This window comes from Quercus lobata, chromosome 2 (assembly GCF_001633185.2).
Source record: "Quercus lobata isolate SW786 chromosome 2, ValleyOak3.0 Primary Assembly, whole genome shotgun sequence".
Lineage (NCBI taxonomy): Eukaryota > Viridiplantae > Streptophyta > Magnoliopsida > Fagales > Fagaceae > Quercus > Quercus lobata.
Genome location: NC_044905.1, coordinates 54,621,854 through 54,629,268, shown reverse-complemented (window position 1 = coordinate 54,629,268; position 7,415 = coordinate 54,621,854).

Genomic DNA, 7,415 nt, shown 5'->3' with positions numbered 1-7,415 from the left:
CTTGTGAGATCTAGAGGAGCTTTCCTTTACACAAACTTAGGGTTTTCAAGGAGGAGATATTCTCTACATCTTGATGATCAAAACAGTTGTTGCCATTAAAGCTTAAAGAATATACAAGCGGGGGTGCTTGTAGCTGGTGGGAATCCAAGAAAGAAGGAGTCCGTGGATTCGGAGCTTGCACGTGGTTGTGTCAGTAAGTTCTACTGGTTGGTAGCATTAGGAAGTCGAGCGGGCGTGCTTGTAAGTCCTTTTGTATGAACTTTGATTCTTTCTGATAATGGATTCAAGTTTATCTTGAGGATAGCTAGGTCAAATCCTCCCCAGGTTTTTACCAGTTTGGTTTCCTGGGTGATCATATCGTGTATTATTTATTTTCCGCTGCTTTGCATGATTTGATCTTTATTATTGTGATAACCTAGACTTGTTTAATTGGATTAAGTAACAACTTGGCTAATTACCTAGGTTTAATCAATTGTTTAAGGGGTCTAAAAACTATTATAATATAAAAATATTAAATAAAAATCAATTTAATTAATACATAAGTATAGAAAAAGGCTTCATTTTTAGTTTTCGTCTAAGGCTCCAAAATGTCTAGGGTCGGTCCTGGTCAAAGTATGGCCAAGTATGTGCTCATAGAAGAGTTAAATGTGGCTAGGCTGCTATTAATCGCGTGGAGTGAGTCAAGCCAGATTGTGTGGTCAAGCAATGGCCCAACAAGGACTAGACATGACTTTCCTTTTGATCAATCAAATGCAATGTATTAAGCCAAGTTGTCTTGTTGGTTTGATGGACCTCGACCTAATTAGGCTGGTCCGACCTAGGCTTCTAGCGTTTGCCCCTTCTAACACAGGCCTTTTCTAGAAATTTTTGGAGCAACTACTTTCTTTATTTGCTACCAAGATTGTGGAATTTCTACGGTCATCTTTAATTATTATTATTATTATTTTTAAAATTTTCCTTTAACAGTTTAAATTTATCTTTAAAGGAAAATTCTAGAACCAAACCTGGGCTGCCTTGAGTCCAAGTCTAACATTTCCCGGTAGTTATTTTTTCCTTTTGCAATCTGGAGCCTTTGGCTCCATAGAACAAAGTGGTGTTTAAAAATGCTGCTGTAAACCATAACTTGATCAAAGAAGTGAAGTACCAAGCAACGGAGTTCCAATACTATGCTGCTCAAATTCGAGAGGTAAAGAGTAAGCAAACAATTAAAGTAAAATGGTACAAGCCGGAAGATGGATGGCACAAGCTCAACACTGATGATTCCACACTGGGGAATCCTGACTTAGCTAGTAGTTGAGGTGATTAGAGATCATATAGGGTGGTGGATTAGGGGCTTTACCCGATGCATAAGGGTGACAACCAGTGTGGATGAAGAACTTTGGGCTATTGGATCTATTGGTAAATAAATGAAGTGGTAAAAGGAATAGAGTTTGAGGTATGGGGTGTATTATAAAATGATATGATATAATAGATAAAAGTAACTTTTTAGATAGTAAAGTAGTAGATTTTATAAAAACCCAGATGCTAATGCTCTAAGGGATAGGTTATCAATGTGTTTAAATCTAATTTTATGGCTGTAGAAATTGAAATTGATGCTATTGTTGTTTTTGACTGAGTGTTTGAGCCTTTTAGCGGCAATCTAGATCATGCTACTCTTATGACGGATTGCAAGAATCTACTGAGACATTTTTTGCAAGACAAGGTGACCCACTGTTTTCATGTGGCAAATTAGCGTGTAGATGCGATGGTAAGGAAAGAACCAGATCTTATTCAAGACTTTGTTGTTTTTGCCCCCTATGTGAGGCTTTGTCCTCATAACTCTGTTTATGCTTCCTAGTTAATGAAAGACCCTTTGTTTACCCAAAAAAGAAGAAGATAATATTGCTAGTTGCAAGCGAAGCACTAAACAAGTGATAATATGGATTAAAAAAATATTTTGGGCATTAGAGACTTTTGGTAAAAAATTAGTTAAATTTTGTTCCGTTACTTCCAAATCTTCATAATTTTGGGAAGAACGAAAAATTAGAGTTTTGAGGGAAGAAAAAAGGAATATGTGTTCTCTCAAAACCATTTCATTCTCCTTTTACTAAAACTCTCAAACGAATAAATGATATTTTTATTCTCTTTGATTAAACTCCAAAACAAAAAAATAAAAATAAAATTCTAAATTGATTCTTTTTATTCAATTCCTTATCATCTACTTGCTTACACGTACACTGGAATGTAACTAGCATCTTGGAGCCACCTACAAAGAATTTCTTCATATAATTATCTAGTGTGTATGGGATGAGGAACTACATACATATTGAGGGCCAATTAGGTACTTCGAAGTTTCTAGATACTTTTGGTTAACAAAATAAAAATAAAAATTGCCCCTTTATTTACAATTTTATTTTATATATATATATATATTATCAAATTATTAGTTTTTGTTGTGGTTAAAGTTAAGCATAGGTTTGAAGAATGTAGATAAGTGGGATGATGGAAGTGGGTAATAATTTAGAAAAATAAATAAAAGAGAAAAGAATGATGATGGGTGGAGGTGAGAATATTTGACTATATTTATTTATTAATTTTTTAGAGCATTGGTAGTAGATTCCCCATAAATAGGGAAGCAAATCTAAAGAAGACCTAAAAAATAGCCCACATCACAATATCACATTACCTATTACACATTGTTCATTCCTCGTATCAATATTTTATTGTTTTAATATTTTGATAACTTTAATGAAGAAAAGTTAGAGAAATAGTAAAAAATAGGAAATCTGATATGTGTGAAAAAGAAAAAGATAAATTAGCCAACTAAAATAAAAGAAATTTTTTGAAATGCTGATATCGATGCCCTGTACTACTTTTTCCCTTGTGCGAGTGAGGACTGCAAGCTCAGACAAGGAAGGGTGAGTGGGTGTCTCTTAACTACACATATCTTCTCCTACGCCGGCCGTATCAATTGTGTGGAAATTTAATAAGACGTTAGAATCTTTGAGTCTGAGATGAGAAAGTATATAGTGTTTCTGAAAGTCCAACTTAGCACACATGTGGAGTTTCTAAGACCAATGAAAATTTGACAAATGGATTAAAAATTACAACTCACCAGCTCAGGTTACATAAAACAAAAAGACACAAATACCCTTGAATTTTCCCCCCATCCTGCCACTCTGCCTTTTCCCCTTCTCCAAAATAAAAAATTTAATCTTTCTCTCTCATACTCTCTCTATTTCTCTTGTAGCAATGTACCACATCAGTCACCACTCACTAGCACCTCCATCTTCCCTCTCTCAACTCCAAACCTTGACAGCCGTTGCCTAGTATCACCGGTCATCATCAGTTCCGACGAGACCGACATTTGTCTCATCGAAAAACGCCCTTTCTCTCTGTTTCTCTCACATTATCGTAACCAATTCAATGGTTTATAACTTCATATGAATGCAAAAAACTAAACGAAATTTTGTATGTTTTTCTTAGTGATGGTGGCCAGCACTTTAGCTTCCACCCATTTGGTAAAGTAATCTATACCAACCACTAGGAACTTCAGCTGTTTTGCCACCATCGAGAATGGGCCCATGATGTCTAACCCCCATTGAGTAAAGGGCCACAGAGTTGCCATCGGAGTGAGCTCTTTTATTGGCTGTCTGATGATGTTGCCGAACCTTTGACACTTGTCACAAGCTTTGACATAGGCTTAGGTATCCTTTTGCATGGTAAGCCAATAGTATCCTGCCCGAATCAGCTTGTGTAGTAGTGATCGTGACCCTAAATGGTTCCCACAGACCCCTTCGTGAACTTCCCTTATGACATAATCTGCTTCCTCGGGGCTCAGGCACCTAAGGTACGGTCAAGAGAAGCCTCTTTTGTACAAGACATCCTTTATTAGGATGAATCATGCCACCTGAACCTTCAGGTTTCTTACGGCCTCGTTACCATCAGGTAGTGTGCCATCTTTCTTGTACGAAACTATTGGTATGGTTCAGTTGCTTTTTGAGCCTATTTCCTGCACACTAACGCCATCTGTCAAAGGCAAAAGCTGAACAAAAGAAAGTACCTTGTTGGGGATGAGCATGTGTTTTGCTGATGCAACTTTGGCAAGATTGTTGGCTTGCTCGTTTTCTTCCCTTGGGATTTGAATAAACTTGGCCTGAAGGTCGCCCACCTATTTCCTTATTTGCTCCAGGTATTTCTTCATCCTTTCACCTTTGCATTCTAAGTCACTATTCACCTGACTTATGACCACCTGAGAGTCGCAATAAACAACCATACTTATGGCCCCTACAACTTTGACGAGATCCAGTCCTGCCACTAAAGCCTTGTACTCTCCTTCATTGTTGGATGTAGGGAAGTCGAGATGAACCATGCACTCAATCTCATCCCCTTCTAGAGAGTGGAGTACTATACCTGCTCCGCCAGCCTACGTGTTGGACGATCCATCTATGTGGATACTCCATTAAGGATGCTCTTCTGCCCCCTGGCCTTCCATATTGAAGAATTCCACAATGAAGTTAGTGACCACCTATCCCTTCATAGTAGTGCACGGCGGTATTGCATGTTGAATTCGCTTAACTCAACTGCCCATAACGCCATTCGTCTAGCGGCTTCAGGATTACTCATTGCTCTCCGTAGAGGCTTGTCTGTCAGAACGACCAGAATGTGGGCTTGAAAATATGGTTTGAGCTTACGGGCTGCGGTTACTAAGGCAAAGGCTACCTTCTCCATCGAGGGGTACTTCTCTTATGTGCCTCGGTGTGCTTGGCTAGTATAGTATATAGGCTTCTGCACCCTGTCTTCTTCTCTAACCAAGGTTGCACTGACAGCAGCTAGGGAGACGGCCAGATAGAGAAATAGCTCCTCCCCTGGTTTGGAAGGACTTAGCAGCGGTAGGGAAGAGACGTATGCTTTTAGGTCCTCGAATGCTTGTTGACACTTGGCCATCCACTTGAAGGACTTCTTCAAAGTACGAAAGAAAGGTAGGCATTTATTTGTTACCCTTGACATAAACTTGTTCAGCGCCGCTACCTTGCCTTTGAGGCTTTGCACTTCTTTTGTGCTCCTAGGTGGTGCTATCTCCATTATGGCCCAAATCTTTTCTGGGTTGACTTTAATGCCCTTCTGAGACATCATGAACCCGAGCAATTTCCCAACTGTTACCCCAAATGTGCATTTGCTTAGATTAAGCTTCATGTTATAAAAGCAGAGGGTATCAAAGGTCTCCTTGAGGTCGTCCAAATGGTCGTCTTCCCATTGACTTTTCACTAGCATGTCGTCCACGTAGACTTGGACATTCCTCCTAATTTGATGTGCAAAAATTTTGTTCATGAGCCTCTGATACGTTGTGCTCGCATTCTTGAGATCGAATGACATCACTTTGTAGCAGAACAGGCCTTGGCTGGTGACGAATGAAGTTTTCTCTTAATCAGACTTTTCTAGCTTGATTTGGTTGTAACTAGAAAAAGCATCGATGAAGCTTAGCAACTGGTGTCTTGCTGTTGAGTCTACCGGGATGTCGATCCGTAAGAGTGGGTAGCTATCTTTGGGGCACGCCTTATTTAAGTCTGTGAAGTCTACGCACATTCTTCATTTTCTATTGGCTTTCTCGACCATCACTACATTGGCCAGCCAGTCGGGATAGTATACTTTTCTTATGAATTCTGCCTCTTGCAACTTGCAAACTTCTTCCACGATAGCCTTGTCTCTTTTCTGGACAAACACTCTATTCTTCTGCCGAATAGGGGGGAATGAGGGTGATACGTTCAACCTATGAACCATGATTGAAGGGTCAATCTCGGGCATGTCTTCGTGGCTTCAGGCAAAGACATCCTGGTTCTTTCTTAGGAATGTTGTGAGTGCTTGGGAGATTGGCAGACTGGCGAGGGTGCTGAACTTGGTTGTTCGCTCAGGTTTGGAATTATCGAGAATCTCCTCCAACCCCTTAACGGGCTCTGTAACTGTCTGTTGTTCTTCTATGCTTATGGTCTACAAGTGGTCGTCTATTTCCAACATTGTTATGTAGCACTCACGTGCTGCCATTTGGTTTCTACGTACCTCTCCTACTCCGTACTCAATGGACAACTTAATCATTAGGTGATAGGTTGAAGTCATGAACTTCCACGAATTGAGAGTAGGTCGGCCCAGTATGACATTGTAAGCGGGCGAGCACTCGATGACAAGGAAAGTAACATTCTTAATGATCTATTGAAGGTAATCTCTGACTGTCACAGGCAATGTAATTGCCCTAATAGGGTACACTTTCGTTCCTCCGAACTCGACGAGTGGTGCATTGGTCAATACGAGCCATTCTTTTTCGATTCTTTTCTACTTGAACGTTGGGTAATAGAGAATATCAACGGAGCTTCCATTATCGACTAGGACCCGGTGGGTGTTGTAGTCTCCTACCCGTATGCTAACAACAAGAGCATCGTCGTGGGGCTGGTGGAGAAGTCGAGCATCTTCCTCCGAGAACCCAACTATGGGGTTGTCCACCCGTGCCATCTTTGGAACAAAACTCGTTAGCTGGACAATTTGAACCATCCTAAGGTAGGTTTTACGTGCCTTCCTAGATAAGTCAAACGCTGTGGTGCCTCCTACAATCATCCTTATGTCTCCTAAAGGTGACTTAGGGAGCTCGTCATCCCTTCTACCAGCTTGTTTCTACGGTAGGTCTGTCCTTTCTTTGCTGACAAATCGTTGTAGTTTTTCCTATTTGATAAGGGCTTCAATCTGTTGCTTCAAGTCATAGCATTTAGATGTGTTGTGACCGTGATCCCAATGAAAACAGAAATACTTGTCTCTGGACCTCTTATTGGGATCTCCTTTTAACTTGCCAAGCCACATCAAGGTCGTATTGTCCTTGATCTGCATCAGGAACTGATCGATCGGGGCAGTTAGCAGGGTGAAATTCGTAAACCTTCTAGTGGGTGGTTTGGAGCGCTTGTTCTCCCATCGGTCTCCTGTTCTAGTCATCTTCCGTCCCCTGTCTTGCCGTGCATCTTTTTGCCTTTCCCTTTTCTTGGGTTTTTCCTCTCGGGCTAGTAGCACATCTTCTGTGTTCATGTACTTAGTGGCTCGATAAAGCACATTTGACATAGTCTTTGGGTTGTTCTTGTATCCCCTTTTACAGACCATTGGTGAATGTAGTAACAAGTATCTTGTCATTAGCTTCATCTATCGAAATGACTTTTTTGTTGAAACGTGCTATGTAGGACCTCAGCATCTTGTCTTCTCGTTGCTTGATGCTCATTAGGCAAGCAGTGGATTTCTTATACTTGTGCCCCCCAATGACGTGCGATGCAAACTGCGCACTTAGCTTTTTGAAGGTACCGATGGAGTTGGGTGTCAATCTGTTGAACTATATCCTAGTAGGACCTTTTAATATAGTTGGGAAAGCTCGGCATATGATCTCATCTGGAACACCTTGTAAGTGC